Source organism: Myxine glutinosa, chromosome 6, assembly GCF_964187855.1.
Source record: "Myxine glutinosa chromosome 6, kmMyxGlut1.1, whole genome shotgun sequence".
Taxonomy (NCBI): Eukaryota; Metazoa; Chordata; class Myxini; order Myxiniformes; family Myxinidae; genus Myxine; species Myxine glutinosa.
The window spans coordinates 80,955,066-80,971,525 of NC_136266.1; the positions used below are offsets into that span (position 1 = coordinate 80,955,066).

Below are 16,460 nucleotides of genomic sequence, written 5' to 3' on the forward strand. Positions count from 1 at the left end.
AGGCTGCTCCAAAGAGAGGCAGTGTGGAAAAAGAAGGAGGAAGCAGGGCGATTCATACAGAGGGAAGGGAGGGTAACGCAGACATGGTAATGAGTAAAAGATGCATACTGTAGTTGTTACAAACAGAGTGATACAGGTGGGACAGAAACAGAGCTTACCAGAGCACCGACTGTGGTAGTCGTGATAGATAACGCATATGAAAGATACTGCTCGACAGTGGGCCCAAGATTGGAGATGTCTCGACAAAGGAGGATCGTTATTCAGTTGTACAGCCTTGGTTTGGACACAGCCCAGAATACTGATGACTGATGGAGGAATGCCGTTCTCACATGGGAGCAATAGTACATCACCATTCAGAGTGGAGTTTGTCGAGGTTGAGAAGCTGATGTTAGTTGAAGAACTTGTGAGCTCTGATGAGGAAACCAAGCTTATTGGAGGCAGATTTGGTGATATTGATGATGTGAGACTGCCAAGTGAGATTGCTCGGGATGATGACTGAGCATATTCATACAGAAGGACTGCTGGTTATGGGAAGAGGAGCCGGGTAGCTGTGTTGATCTTGCTCGATATTAGGAAGGTTTGAGTTTTGGAGTGATTGAAGGAGACAAGTTTGTTGGAGTTCCAGTTGAGGATGAGACTGAGATCCCGATTTGTGAAGGCAACGGCTGAGAGGCGATCGACAGCAAAGGACCGAGAGGAGTTGTACTGGGATTTATAACTGGTGGAGGAGTGGAGTCATCAGCAAAGGGAATATACGGGGTTGTTAGTAGCTGGGGGGAAGTCATTGATGAAAAGAAGAAATAGGAATGGAGAGATGACAGAACCACAAGTGACAACAGAAGTAATGTGGTGGGGTCAGAGAGAGCACCCTTAACATAGATAAAGATAGATTGCCAAGCAAAAAATCTGGAAAATGAGATGAGATGAGGCTGAACACCATAGTTTATGAGCTTTGCTGGAAGCCCTTTGTGTTAGACTTTGTCAAAGGCTTTGCTGATGTCCAGTGCAACAACTACACTTTCTTCGAAGTGCTCAATATATAAAGACCATTGGATGGCAACGTAGTGCAGGTCGTCACCAGCGGGCTGGTTTTGTCAAAGCCATATTGGTTGTCATTGAGGAGAGATCAGGTTTAAAGGTGGGTTAAAAGTTGTTTATTTATGAGACACTCCATGACTTTGAAGATATTGGAGCTCAAGGCAATTCGATGAGATATAGAAGGATCAGACATGTCACCCTTCTTCAGGCCAGGGCAGATAGACATGCTTCAAGGAGGTTGGGTAAATACCAGTATAGTAGCAGAGGTGAAAACTTGGCGAAAATAGGAGCAAGTTCTGGAGTGAAGCATTTGGGGCCAACAGCAGGAATACTATCTGGACCATTGGCTTTGCTGGTGACAATGGGGAGCAGAGTTTGGTGAACTTTGTGATTCAAAAATGTGATGACTCTCAGAGTTGAGAATAAGGTTGGAATTCAAGTTTGGAAGGCTCAAAATGTGGAAAGTGATTGAAGCAGACCAGACTGGAAGATGAATGTGGAAGGTGATATCCCAGAGATATTGAAGCGGACATAGGTGCATACGTGATAGGCCACCTTTGGGGTGGATCCTGTGGTAGAGGATGTAGCCAGGTACCCAGGGTCAGCTCATGGGCACAAACCACCCCCCCCCCCTCCCATCCCATGAGGGGTGGGGAGATGACTTACGATTGTTGCCTGTACACGTGGCACAGTGCATGTGGTTTACGGACCCCTACTGGATATTTGGGGGGGAGGGGGGGGGGGGGGGGACTTGATGGATGCTGTACTCAACTTCTTCGTTCAGCTTTCAATTTCAATTGGTCTGAACTTTGGACAAATTAAGAGCCCTTTGGTTCTCTTCCAAGGCTGTTAGTTAAAATTAGAAGAAGACGTCTCATGCTTGCTGAGCACGACTACCGTTGCAAAAAGGAGCCTGATTCAAATCTTATACATGGGAAACATAAACATGGAAGGTGGGGCAGACCAGCTCTCAATGACATAAACATGTTGAAGAATGATACGGGCCTGAATAAAGAGGAACTACACACAACAACAGTTGATCGAGGGGACGGGAAGTTGAGGATCAATGTCATCTGAGTTCGGCCGAAGAGCCGACTGCGAAGGAAGAAGAAGAAGAAGTAGAAGAAGAAGAAGCATAAGAAGAAGTTTGTAGACTGAGCATTAGACAGTTGATGGCCAGGTCGGATTACTGCATGGCCAACTCAGCACGGGCCTAGTGGCCAAACTTCATAGGGGGCCCAACATTATGGGTTAAAGAAACAATATACACTATATAATATAATATATTGTTACGGATCTCTCCGTCGGCCTTTTCCCCCTTAAGAAGGGGGGATCAATCCCCTTGTCTGCGACTGACCGACGTGAGTCCTGGGGGTCCCAACGCTCCTCCCGATCGGGAGCAGCCAGGGTATTTGGTCTACAAAAAGTCCCAAGGACCTGAGTGCCACTCCTGACCGCGAGCAGGGGAGGGACTCCCGCTCGAACCCCGGTTTCAGATGTTATAATTGCCGAGCGGTGTTAGCAACACGACGTTCGAGCCATTACCAAAGACTAAACCCGATCCTGAAACGTTGGCCAAAATCACGCCACAGGTATTCAATGAGGGAAAAGACAAGGATGTGAAGAAGAAGAAGAAGAAGAAGGCAAAAGTAGGAAGAACAAATATGATTTATTACTACTATTTACAAGTCAAAAGAAACCAAGGAGGAGGAAAGATAAGAAAATAAAGACAGAAAGGATGGAAGGACCAGAAGGACACAGAGCAATTTCTAGCTTACACTAAACAGTCTTACTTATACCCAGGACAAGACACACAAAACAAACTCATGTACACAAAAGGATGGAATGGCAGGAATGGTTTGGAGGGATGAGCAGGTGGAATCACAGGGCACAGCGAGCAGGTCCACTCCGGGCGGGAAGCGAGGAGCCGGCAGCTCCAAGTATTTGGCTGTACACCGTGCACCGGCAGGTTGGTTCACAGCAGCGCGTCAGGGCTCCGTGCAGTAGGGACTCAGTGGAAGCAGCGTTTTCGGTCGCACCTCACCATGGAACGCTTGGTTCGTGCTCTCTCCCACTCATGTGCTCTTTCACGCTTCTCCTTGGTCCACGCATCTGACGCATCTCCTCTGGGGGCGTCGCGTGACGGGTTATATAGGCCACACCCTCGAACCTTCGCGAACCTTCCCGAGCGTTCCCTCTCCGCCCTCTCAAGCCAAACCCCACGTACTTGGTTGGTTAATCGGGGCTGGCTCACTCCTCCCCTCTATGACGAGGTGCGGAGACACGCCTTTCTTCTCCGAACCGACCGCGTGCTCAATGGAGGCAAATGCAGTTGGTAAATGCAGTTGGCAATTGCTGACAAATGGGGAATTGAAAGGGAATCTAGCTTATTTGAATTTGATGCAATGCAGTGTCAATTAATGGAAGACAGAGCCTTAAACTAATACACACAATAAGGAGATAACTATTTAGAAGGATATATGATTTGCTACGTGCATGTATATGGAGTAACTAGGAGGACGACCTTTGACCTTTACACTACAGAGGGTGATATTTACAACAAGATTCATGACACTTACAACAATTAAAAAAAACACAGTATTCTCAAATCCGCAACAATATATATATATATATATATATCTATATATATATATACTGTGTATATATATATATATATATATATATATATATATCTATATATATATATATATATATATATATATATATATATATATATGTATATATATATATGTATGTATATATATATATATGTATATATATATATATATATATATATATATATATATATATATATATATATATATATATATATATGTATATATATATATATATATATATATATATATATATATATATATATATATACTGTATATATATATATGTATGTATGTATATATATATATATATATATATATATATATATATGTATGTATGTATATATATATATATATATATATATATATATACGTATATATATATATGTATATATATATATATATATATATATATATATATATATATGTATATATAAAATATATATATATGTGTGTATTACATTTCAACAATACATATTACACTTACACACACAAAATAAATACATGTTCATCAAACAGAAAATATTAATCACCAGATAGCCCTACATCTGCCTAAAGAAGACGAATGCGTTCTTTAGCGAGATGCTAAAGAAGATGAATGATCTCAGCCTGTCTAGTTCATTCCCCAATGTTGATATTTGTCTGAGAATGTACCTGTCCATCCCTGTGTTGAACTGCTCAGGGGAAATCTATTTTCCAGTTCTGAAACGGGTGAAGAAGCATCTGCGATCAACAATGGGCCAGAAAAGACTGAATGTAGCGGCTACCGCTGGGTTTTCACAATCGCCTTGCACCTATCAAGGACGCGGAGCGATCACCATGCCGGGCTCGTCCAGGACGCCCGGGCAGGCCCGCGCTCAACTTGCCAGGCCTCGGTCGGGACGCCCGGGCATGCCCGGGCAGGCTCGCCCTCAACTTGCCAGGCCGCAGCCAGGACGCTCGGCCACGCCCCCTCTCGCCTTTCCTGGGCAAACGCTCTGGGATAATGTGTGTATATATATTGCTGCCCGATAAACGGGCTTTTCAGAGTACCTGAGTGTTTTGTTTGAATAAAGCAACTCGGCCGAATTCCAGCTTTTTGTCGCGTCCATTCTTCCGATCGACGTGGGAGCCCGAGCTCCTTCATTGGTGACCTACCGACATGGACATGGAAGTGGCCCTTAAACTGCCTACCTTCTGGGAGGCTCACGCGGCGGTTTGGTTCGCACAGGCGGACTCCCTGTTCGGAGTGTTCACCCTGCGAGGCATCACGGCCGACGACACCCGCTTCCACCATGTGGTAGAGGCGCTCGGTTCAGCCACCGCGGCCCACGCCCTGAGCCTCCTCGAGAACCCGCCAGCCGCTGACAAATACGGCGCGATTAAAAAGCTCCTCCTCGACGCTTTCGCCCTCCCATCGGCGGAACGCGCACGGCGCCTGCTCGACCTGCTCGAGCTCGGCGACATGCGCCCTTCCGAGGGAATGGACTACATGCTTTCACTGCTCGGCGAGCACTCTCCGGCATTCCTGTTCCGGGAGCTGTTCCTCCGTCAGCTGCCTAGCCCGGTACGCCTCGCCCTGGCAAGCACGACGATCACGGATCCCCGTGCCCTTGCCAGGGAAGCCATCAAGATCTCTGCCGTAGGCCAGCGCATCGCAGCAGCGACCTGGGGGCCCACCGCCATCCGACGCAACACCCATGGCGCCCGAGCACCCGGCACGGTCGACGACCGAACTGCCGACGCAATTGGCGGCCGCTACACCGAGCCGACCACCTCCAGCATGACGACCGGGGCCTCCACCTGACCAAGCGTGGTGTTACTATCATGCCAGGTTCGGACAGAAGGCCCGGACATGCCGACCCCCGTGCACCTTCGGCAGGCCGGGAAACGGCCGGGCCGGCGTTCATTACCAGCCATGAGCGCCGGCCACACGGGCAACTTACTGTTCATCACGGATAAAGCGTCCGGACGGCGCTTCCTGTGCGACACCGGCGCCCAACTGAGCGTCATACCCGCCTCTGACCAGGACAGGCAGTCCGCGGTTTGCGGCCCCTCCTTGGTTGCGGCCAACGGATCGGCCATCTGCACCTTCGGCCCACGCAACGTCACCCTCTGCTTCGGCGGCCAACGCTTTGCTTAGACGTTTGTAACCGCAAACGTGCCCATGGCTCTGCTAGGCGCCGACTCCCTCTGCGCACACGGACTGCTGGTGGACGTCCAACGGCGTCGTTTAATCAACGCCGAAACCTTCAGCTCCCTGGTATGCACATTGAGCAGCTCCGCGCCGACCGAGCTGGCATGCGCCCTCCCGGCGGCGCCTGCTCACGGAGTTCCCGGCCCTCACGCGGCCGACGTTTTCGGCCGTCGCAGTACGGCATGGGATCGAGCACCACATACTAACCACGGGCCCGCCGGTCTACGCCAGAGCCCGCCGCCTCGACCCAGCCAAGCTCGCCGTGGCCAAAGCCGAGTTCGACGCTTTAGAACACCTCGGCATCGTGCAGTGCTCCGATAGCGCGTGGGCTTCGCCACTACACATCGTCCCAAAGCCAGGGGGCGGCTGGCGCCCATGTGGCGACTACCGCCGCCTTAACGACGCTACCACCCCCGACAGGTATCCGATCCCGCACATCCAAGACTTCTCCGCCCGTCTGGCGGGACGGGTCATTTTTTCGAAAATTGATCTCATACGGGGATATCACCAGGTACCTGTCAGGGCGGCCGACGTCCCTAAAATGGCAGTCATCACGCCGTTCGGCTAATTCAAATTCTTACGGATGCCGTTCGGTCTCAAGAACGCGGCTCAGGCGTTCCAGCGCTTGATGGACGGCGTGCTGCGTGACCTGCCGTTCCTTTTCGTTTACCTGGACGACATCCTCGTCGCCAGCACGTCCCGGGCCGAGCACCTCCTCCACCTCCGAACACTGTTCGGGCGCCTCAGCGAGCATGGCCTCATCGTCAACCCGGCCAAATGCCACTTCGGCATGACGGCCATTGATTTTTTGGGCCACCACATCACCAAGAACGGGGCCGTGCCGCTGCCAACCAAGGTCGAGGCCATCACCACGTTCCCGCGTCCCCGCACCATAAAGGCCCTGCAGGAATTCCTGGGAATGGTGAATTTTTATCACCGCTTCGTGCCCCGCGCTGCTCAACTCATGCGGCCCCTCTACGAAACCCTCCGGGGCAAGCCGGCCAAGCACGACATCGCCTGGTCCGCAGCAATGGACGCGGCCTTCCAAAGCTCAAAGCGGGCACTCGCCGACGCAACACTGCTCACTCACCCGGTGCTCAACGCTCCCATCGCCCTCACCACGGATGCCTCCGACTACGCGGTGGGCGCCGTACATGAGCAATGGGTGAACGGGGTTTGGCAGCCACTCGCTTTTTTCAGCCGGCAGCTCCGGCCGAACGAGCTCAAATACAGCACGTTTGACCATGAGCTCCTCGGTCTAAACCTGGCCGTCCGCCATTTCCGCCACCTCCTGGAGGGCCGACCTTTCACGGCGTTCGTCGACCACAAGCCGTTGGTTTACGCAATGGCCAAGGTCACGGAGCCGTGGTCGGCCCACCAACAGCGCCACCTCTCCGCCGTGTCGGAGTTTACCACGGACATCCGGCACGTCGCCGGCAAAAACAACGCCGTGGCCGACTGTCTTTCCCGGGCCAGCGCGAACGCGGTCCACCTGGGTGTGGATTTCGCGCTTATGGCGGCAGACCAAACCACCGACACCACGGTGCAAGCCGTCCAGGCGGCGGACACGGGCCTCCGCCTGGCCGACATCCCCTTCGCGGACACTGTCCTGCTCTGCGACATCTCCCAAGGCCAGCCTCGCCCCATCGTGCCCGTCACCTGGCAACGCCGCATCTTCGCCTCCCTCCACGGCCTTTCCCACCCGGGCTGGAAAGCTTCCCAGAAGCTGGTGTCGGCGCGATTTGTCTGGCACGGCCTTCGTCGGGACGTCCGCGATTGGACCAGCACCTGCACACCATGCCAACGGGCCAAGGTCCACCGACACACCTAGGCCCCGCTGGCACCTTTCACCGTGCCCGAACGACGTTTCGACCACGTCAACGTGGATCTGGTGGGCCCCCTCCCCCCGTCACGGGGGTTCACACACCTGCTCACCATGGTGGACAGGACCACCAGGTGGCCGGAGGCCGTTCCCCTCATCTCCACCACCACCGCCGACATGGCGCAGGCTTTCATCGCCACCTGGGTCGCCCGCTTCGGCGCACCGGCGGACATCTCGTCAGACCGCGGACCACAGTTCACCTCCGAGCTGTGGGGCGCGGTCGCCCGCAACCTGGGGGTCAAGCTCCACCGTACTACGGCCTACCACCCCCAAGCAAATGGGTTGTGTGAGCGATTCCACCGCTCCATGAAGGCCGCGCTCATGGCCGGCCTTCAAGACGGCGGTTGGGCCGACCGGCTGCCGTGGGTCCTTTTGGGCCTCCGCACGGCCCCCAAGGAGGACCTCCAGGCATCCACCGCCGAGCTTGTCTACGGCCAGGCGCTACGCGTCCCGGGCGAATTCGTGCCCGACGCTACCAGTCCCTGGTCCGCAGCTCACCAGCGCTCGGACCTCCAGGAGGCCGCCCGACGGTTTGCCCCCGTGCCAACATCCCACCACGGTGACCCCCAGTCCTACGTCCCCCCAGCACTTCGCACAGCGGAGTATGTTTTTGTGCGTCACGACGCACATCGGGGGCCACTCCGGCCGCCGTACGACGGGCCCTTCCGGGTCCTGCGATGGGACGACAAGTCGTTCGTCATCGACATCGGCGGCAGGTCGGACCAGATTGCGGTGGACCGCCTCAAGCCGGCGCACGTGGACGTCGACCAACTACCATGGGTGGCCCTTCCGCCGCGGCGAGGCCGCCCCCCGTCCACGGTGCCCCCCACTCGACCGCCCACCACCACACCGGACCCCCCCCCCCCCCACGACCCGCCAGGGGTCGCTTCGGCCGGGTCATCAGGACCCCCCTCAAATTGACCCTGCCGGGGCAAGTCGATTCTGGGGGGACGTGTGTAGTGGCTACCGCTGGGTTTTCCCAATCGCCTTGCACCTATCAAGGACGCGGAGCGATCACCATGCCGGGCTCGTCCAGGACGCCCGGGCAGGCCCGCGCGCAACTTGCCAGGCCTCGGTCGGGACGCTCGGCCACGCCCCCTCTCGCCTTTCCTGGGCAAACGCTCCGGGATAATGTGTGTATATATATTGCTGCCCGATAAACGGTCTTTTCAGAGTACCTGAGTGTTTTGTTTGAATAAAGCAACTCGGACGAATTCCAGCTTTTTGTCGCGTCCATTCTTCCGATCGACGTGGGAGCCCGAGCTCCTTCATGAACGCCATTAGTTTATTTGCATTTGAGAACACATTCACGACATCCCTGTCATTTGATGACATTGTCGAGGAATTCTCCATCAGCAAGACACAGTGGAGGTTTCTGTGATCTATGGTGAAACAGGTAAGAAATGATTAATTACCGGTAATTAAGTATGTATTGATTACTTATTTAAGTATTATAATTAATAAAGTAGATTATAGTAACTCTGTTCGTATTCCGTCCTGACTCGCTATCCCTCTGTGTGGTATTGCATTTAGAATAGGAATGATACGTTTCATATCTGTGCGTGCGTGCGGGGTGCAATAATTGGGGGACAGGGGGGGGCCAAAGAATGATGGGCCTAGGATCCACAGACTGTTTAATCCGGCCCTGGGTGACGGTTATGGCAAAGTTTAACAAGCGTTACGCCTAGGTCCCCCATCGGGGAAGTGATGTGAGTTGACAAAATGGAAGACGCAGAAAACATGCCATGATATGATATTTCGCTCACAAGGTTCAGACATACATGGAGGCGGCCATCTTGGATTTTGACGTGGTGACCCAATTTTCAATAGTATTCTTCCTTATGCCTAGATACACCCACACACCAGATTATAAGTTGGTACTTCGCTTATTTTTCAAGATATTCCGCTCACAAGGTTCAGACATACATGGCGGCGGCCATCTTGGATTGTGACGTGGCGACCCAATTTTCAATAGTGTTCTTCCTTATGCCTAGATACACGTACACACCAGATTAGAAGTTGGTACTTCGTTTATTTTTCAAGATATTTCGTTCACAGTGTTCAGACATATATATGGTGGCGGCCATCTTGGATTTTGACGTGGCGACCCAATTTTCAATAGCGTTCTTCCTTATGCCGAGATACACCCACACACCAAATTAGAAGTTGGTACTTCACTTGTTTTTCAAGATATTCCACTCACAAGGTTCAGACATACATGGCGGCGGCCATCTTGGATTTTGACGTGGCGACCCAATTTTCAATAGGGTCCTTCCTTATGCGTAGATACACCCACACACCAGATTAGAAGTTGGTACTTCGCTTATTTTTCAAGATATTTCGCTCACAAGGTTCAGACATACATGGCATCAGACATACATGGCGGCGGCCATCTTGGATTTTGTCGTGGGTTGCACCCACACACCAAATTCGAATGCGGTCCTTCGCTTCCGCACGCAAGCACGCACGTACACACGCACGCACGCCCGCACACACGCACGGACCGACGGACACACCGACGGAGGAGCGAAAGGGGGACAAAAATTACATCAATACAGTTACACACCATTGAATTTTCTCGTGTGTTTTATAGGTCACAATGTTTTTTCATCATCTTAAGGTAAAAAATATTCAAACTGGGCCTCTACTATTTCAGTAACTAATGTAACTTGACAATTTTTCTTCATTGACTGACAAGCCATGCCAGACAGAAACGTCGACAGACCATTTTTGGGAAAATGGCACATAGATTGAAAATCAGGTGACAATGCCAATCTCATGGTAATTTTCACGGGCTGCGGACGGATGGAGCGGCGGAATGCGCACACGCTGTCCATCGTAACTGGCAAGTGTTGTGAAAAAAAGATTACCCGAGAGTCGTAACAAAAGCAAAAAAAGTCGACATTCTGAGCCTTCCAGCACATGCGAGCGAGTATAGGCAAGAGTGTTTAAAATACCTGGATGGGAATGCAACAAAATGCCAATAAACTTTATGAGGAATAAAGGTCCGCAAACTGAGACAAAGCTCAAGTGTATATATCTGCTCTGAAAAATTCATGAAAAACCTCCCAAGGGCCACAATGGAGGAGAGGGTGGAGGGAGTTATAGATCAGGCAGGGTTAAGGTTACAGTTATCCCTGAGCTGGAGTTATTCTGGGGAATTGAAAGTTGGCCAGAGTCCCAACCCGTTAGCGGTATTTGTGGAAATATTGAAGGACCTTCAGTATCCACAATGGAATGCTAGCAGACAAGACAGTCAGCTTAAGATACACATGAATGATGTCCAAGATAATTTTAGCCAAGTCTGACTTCCTCATGAATTGAACTACAGAACATTCGTCTCAGACATTGCATGCGAGCTTTGATTTACCAATTATTTAGCCAATCTTTAGCTTTTAACCTGATAATTTCATGTCAATTGTCGGAAAAGCTTGTTGATAAGGAGGTGCCAGGTTTAAATTATGATTTCCCTTTTTAGAGTTGCAAAGTTTGTCAGTCTCTGACATATTTGTTGGTGTGACATAATGGCTTGAGCAAGACATGGAATCTGGAGAATTGGAGTCTGGTGGAGGAGGGAATGGCTAAAAAGCGATGAGAATAGTGATTAGAAGAGCGGCGTAATCTTGTAGGAAAAGCTTGGAGGAAAAAAGAAGTTTGGTGAGTCTTGCGTCTATTTGCTCAACCTAACCATACTGAACTTCAATTAGGACATATGTCCCTCAGCCCTATTACACCCTCTTTTCCACCAATCCCTTAAACATGGCCCCTCTGACCAACATTCAAATTCAATTTCATCCACATAAAGGCCTGCTTTTGCCTAAAACATCTTTAATCCCCACACAATTGCTGATGGGACAGCAGCAGCAACAGCACCTACCCCCTGCCACAAACGACAAAAAACGACATACTCCACAACGCAGCACTCCCTTAAAGCATAGCATATTAATTATCGGCCAACCATACTTCAACAGAGATCAACCAAGCGGTGAGCAGAGTTACCAACTGAGTTATGTTTCTGCCTTAGACGGGCTTGCTTTAATGGCCGGAGTGAAATGCTACAAGAAAGTTTCGTTTGGTGAGTCTTAAAGCAAAATCACACCTTTACTCCCGTTCATTAAAAAAACAACAACCCATAAGTGTCAATTGCATCAGATGCGATTACATATGACGAGTCATGACCTTCGGTCCATAAATTACGGAGGCACAATCTCACAGGACCACTTGCTTGGAGAAACCCCAGAATGCGCAAGCAGCGTCCCATAAATAATTCATAAAATGCACCTCGTGTTTGGAAAGAAGTGTCTCTTTCGACACTTGCACAACAAAATATCCACAGTTTAAAAGTTTTGTGTTGTCAGTGAGATCACAACACAATGAATTAATGATAAAGAAACTCAAGGCTCCGTGAGAAAATGTAAGGAGCTCTGAAAACTAGATGCGTTTTGATGGATGACACTATAAACCTTCCGGTTGCATTTTAAACAACTGAGTCAATGGTTATTATCATTTTGAAATCCAATTCACAGGGCCTTGGACCATGGTTTGATATCTACGGGGACAAATATCACATGTAATTCTGCAACTGCCCAGGAAGGGAAATACAATGCAAAGCACACCTGAGATCAGGCATTACGGGGGCAATCCGCTATACTATCCATTTACTTGTGGGTTTTAGAAACTCCTATTAGATTTTCAACCACAGGGAATCCATGACCATAGTCTGCTTCCAGAGCACCTGTTCTACCGAAGGAGTTCCGGTGGATGAGAACCAATCCTGAGCATGTCACCCACCATTCAAATGTAGTGAGTGGTGCAGGTTAGGACAGGAATTTAGGATTTGGCCAGGGTAACAGTTCCAAATGGCGCACTCTTTTTAAATATATTGTGGGGATATCTAATGTCCACCAGTGAATGCTACCAAATTGGTTTATTGTCCCTCTGATGGGTGAAACTCATTGATGCAACACCTTGACTGCGAAACATAGGGGCGACCGGTTATAGTGGGGACGGGAATCAAACCCAGACAAGACAGCTCAAAGGTGAGTACTTTCCCATCCCACTGAGTGTATGGAAGAGATAAATAAACATGCAAACTAAGAAAGTTGAATTATTTCTGTTAGTTCTTCCTTTGAAAGGAGCCAACTGAAGATAAAGAAGTAGAAGAGGAAGAAGAATAAGAGGAAAAAGAAGAAGAGGAAGAAGAAGAGGAAGAAGTAGCTGGTGGACTGTGCATTAGACAGATGGCGGTTTAATATGGTAAAGTTTAAACATTTCATCAACACCAAAGGAAATAAAGAAAATATAATACAATGACACCGCTGTTATCAAATGATAAAATATCTAACTTTCACATGATACCTAAAATTATTCTAAATAAAATGTTGTTCTTGTGTGCTTCTTGTCTCCCGCTCCCTTTATTGTATGTTTTGTGTGTTGTTGTTTTTTTGTGTGATTGACGTTGGCTCTTACACGAACCTCGATCTTGTATTCAAAAAAAAATAATAATACCGATGAAAAACCTTTACGCAATACTATTGTCGAAAACTATTCCAAACTTGAGCGCTCTTCTCGCACAGCTCACATACATTTGTCAATCCTGTAATCTTGGGGTTTTCAGCAAAAAAAAAAAAACTCCAGTGGATCGTTTTCGTACAATTAAAGTCACATTTGAGTTCAGCCTTTCATTTTAGTGGGGTGGCTTAGCCCAAATATTCAAAAGAATTGTGCATTTTGTGATACAAGCACCAAATTTGGCACACTAGTAGACTATCATATTATGAAAAGATCTGGATATTGGGCCATCTCAGATTCAGAGATTTGATTTTTGCAAGATTTGCAGATTTTGCAAGCTGAGATTGCAACGCCAGGGATGGCCGACTCCTTCCTACGAGCTGCCCACGTCACCCGCACAAGAAGAGCTCATCAAATCACTGCAGCGGCACTGCACATCCTGCAACACCGTGCGTATGAACGCCACTGTATGACATATGCTGATGATGCAGAAGACCTGCCTGAGTTCGAAGACTGGTGTCACCAGAGAGGAGAAGACATTCCCAACTTTCAGTACTGGGCAACTGTGCTGGAACTAGAGATGTTGGTACTGGTCTACGTGCGTTCTCTGCGGCAGGCTTCATTCACGACGTACCTTGATGCCCTGACGGAACTGGTCCCATGGTTCCATGCCTTAGACCACACACACTATGCCAGGTGGGTCCCTGTTCACCTGAGGGACACGGTTGCACTCCCAATGAAGCACCCAGATGTAGCCAGAGAATTCAGGGCTGGCAACTTCACTGTACAGAAGACGAAGAAGGTGTTCTCTTCGATCCCAATCGAATCGAAATCTTGCAAAAATCAAATCTCTGAATCTGAGATGGCCCAATATCCAGATCTTTTCATAATATGATAGTCTACTAGTGTGCCAAATTTGGTGCTTTCCTCACAAAATGCACAACAGGTTTGCTATGCTGCTACACTATTTGTTTGTTTCCAAATTACAAGCGTTATATCCACCTTCAGGACGAGAGAAGAGTCATTATACGACTTTAGTAACTATAATCATGATGGAAGGTTATGGACTGCAGTGTAATTACAAATACTGTACATTGAAGACCCATTTCCTTCAGCACCTTCATTTCCTGACTTGTAAGCTGGATGCTGAGTTTTCATACAAACATGGTCATATACGCACTTCCATTGTACAAGTAAGCAATCTGTGATGGAATGGTTACCTGTCGACCTTTCGCTTTGTACAGACATTTTAACAACCTTCCAAAACCACCCTGAAGAAGGAAGGATAAAGCAAAAGTTTGTCATTAAAAGATTATATGTCCATGCATTTACAAATTATGTGTCGATGTAAATAGCAGAAAGATCTATAGTTTTAAAAGTTTTCTTTTAAAAGCTTTTTAAAAGTTTTCTTTAAAAAAAAAACCGTTTTAAAGTTTTTTGTTTGCTGCCATTAGCTCGACTGCAATTTTATCTGAAACAACATATCTTAAAATATCCTCCAAGTAATGAAGAAAGGTAGGTTTCCAAAGGCATGGGAAGTAGGAAAAAGAAGTTGTACTGCACAATGTCAAATCTTGAAAGGCCTATTTCACACAATTCTCAGACAACCATACAAATTGTCGACAACACCATTGTAAAGTTATCATTTTTACTTAGTTTAAATTTTGTTGAGAAACTACAACAAAAGCCATGCAAAGATTGGAGACAACACCGGAATTGACTTCATACAAAGATAGCCGCTGATTTTGGTAGAATTGTTGTAACATCCCTTTTCTGGGGCACTATGGATATCGGCGATATCATAATGTGACCTCATTTTTAGCAAAGCTGGAACGAAGTTCAGGGGAGCTTATGCGATGGCGTGTCGTCCTGTCTGTCCGTCAGTCCGTCAGTCCAGTCTGGACTCCAACTCCAACTGACAAGTCTGTCAGTCCGTAAACACTTGAAACCTCTTCTCAGGAACCGCTGATGGGATTGCGACCAAATTTGGCACAAATGATAAGTGTTGTGTTGTGACTAAAGTTTGTTCACAGCATTAAAACGATTGGGGTCTAAGGGGGTTTCCCGGGGTCTAAGGTGGTTTACCAGGGTCAAGGGGGATCCAGGTTTGACCCCCCAAAATAGGAATTTGCTTTTTCCTCTGAAACTACACACACGATTTCGATGAAACTTGACCACAACCTTCATCACCCATGCAATGTTTGTTCATGGCATTAAAAAAAAAATCTGCCCCTTTGGGAGTCTAGGGGGGTTGTCCCCCAAAATAGGTATTTGCTTTCTTCTCAGAAACTACACACACAATTTCGATGAAACTTCACCACAACCTTCATTACCCATAATGTACCGAATGTTTGTTCAAGGAATTAGAAAAATTGGGGCCTGAGGAGGTTTATGGGGTTGGGGGAGGTGGGTTTGCCCACCCCCCAAAAATAGGTATTTTTTGTTTGTTTGTTTAAAGTCTTATGATTATGTTAGTATGATTCTAAATGCTGCCCTGTCTTCTAGCAACCATTGAAATTGGTTTTAAATACCTTTAGTCAGTGCAGTATACTGTTTTTTCTACCAGTTGAGCACCAGGTGTATTGCCCCTATGTTTCTTTCTACAGTCATGAGGGCAATTAAGGAGAAATTTCCAATGCCGCACCCCAAAACCAGTGAAATGCCAACCCACGGGCTATTCTGCGCTCTATCCCCCAAATGCAGAATGGCAAGCAAGGTAACATGCACCATTTTTTAAATGATTGGTAAGACTCATCTAAGATCAGGATTGAATTGCTGTCAACCAGACTCAGAACAGACACATAAACCCGACTGAGACAGGCAATTGAAGATGTTGTAAAATGGAGAGACCGAGATAAACTCCAACTTTGGGTATTTCTTCAGCACAAAACTCTGACTTGCCAAAGAAACCAAGTCATGACTCAAAGCAAAACCTTTTAAAACTTCACTAAGCAATCAAATTGCGTGACACATTGATACATAAACTATGAAGTCATTAAAATCGAAAATAAGTAATTAAAGCAATTTTCAAATGGAAATTACAACACTTTGTGGGAATTCCTAAACACTAATGCCAAATGGGTTGTGACATTAACCGTTAACCACAAATGCAATTCAAACCTCATAACAATTGTGCCTTGAGCCAATGTAAAAACACACTATTACTGTCAATTATCTGGTCAGAATAACATCCTTACCATGGTTTAACTATGTTGTAAAACTTTATTGTCGATTCAAC

General features: G+C 48.0%; 1 protein-coding gene across 23 annotated transcripts in view; it reads right to left on the bottom strand.

The window, feature by feature from the left end:
- The window catches only part of RAP1GAP (RAP1 GTPase activating protein), a 572,300-nt gene that overhangs the window by 246,064 nt on the left and 309,776 nt on the right, over positions 1–16,460 (bottom strand). The window lies entirely within an intron of this gene.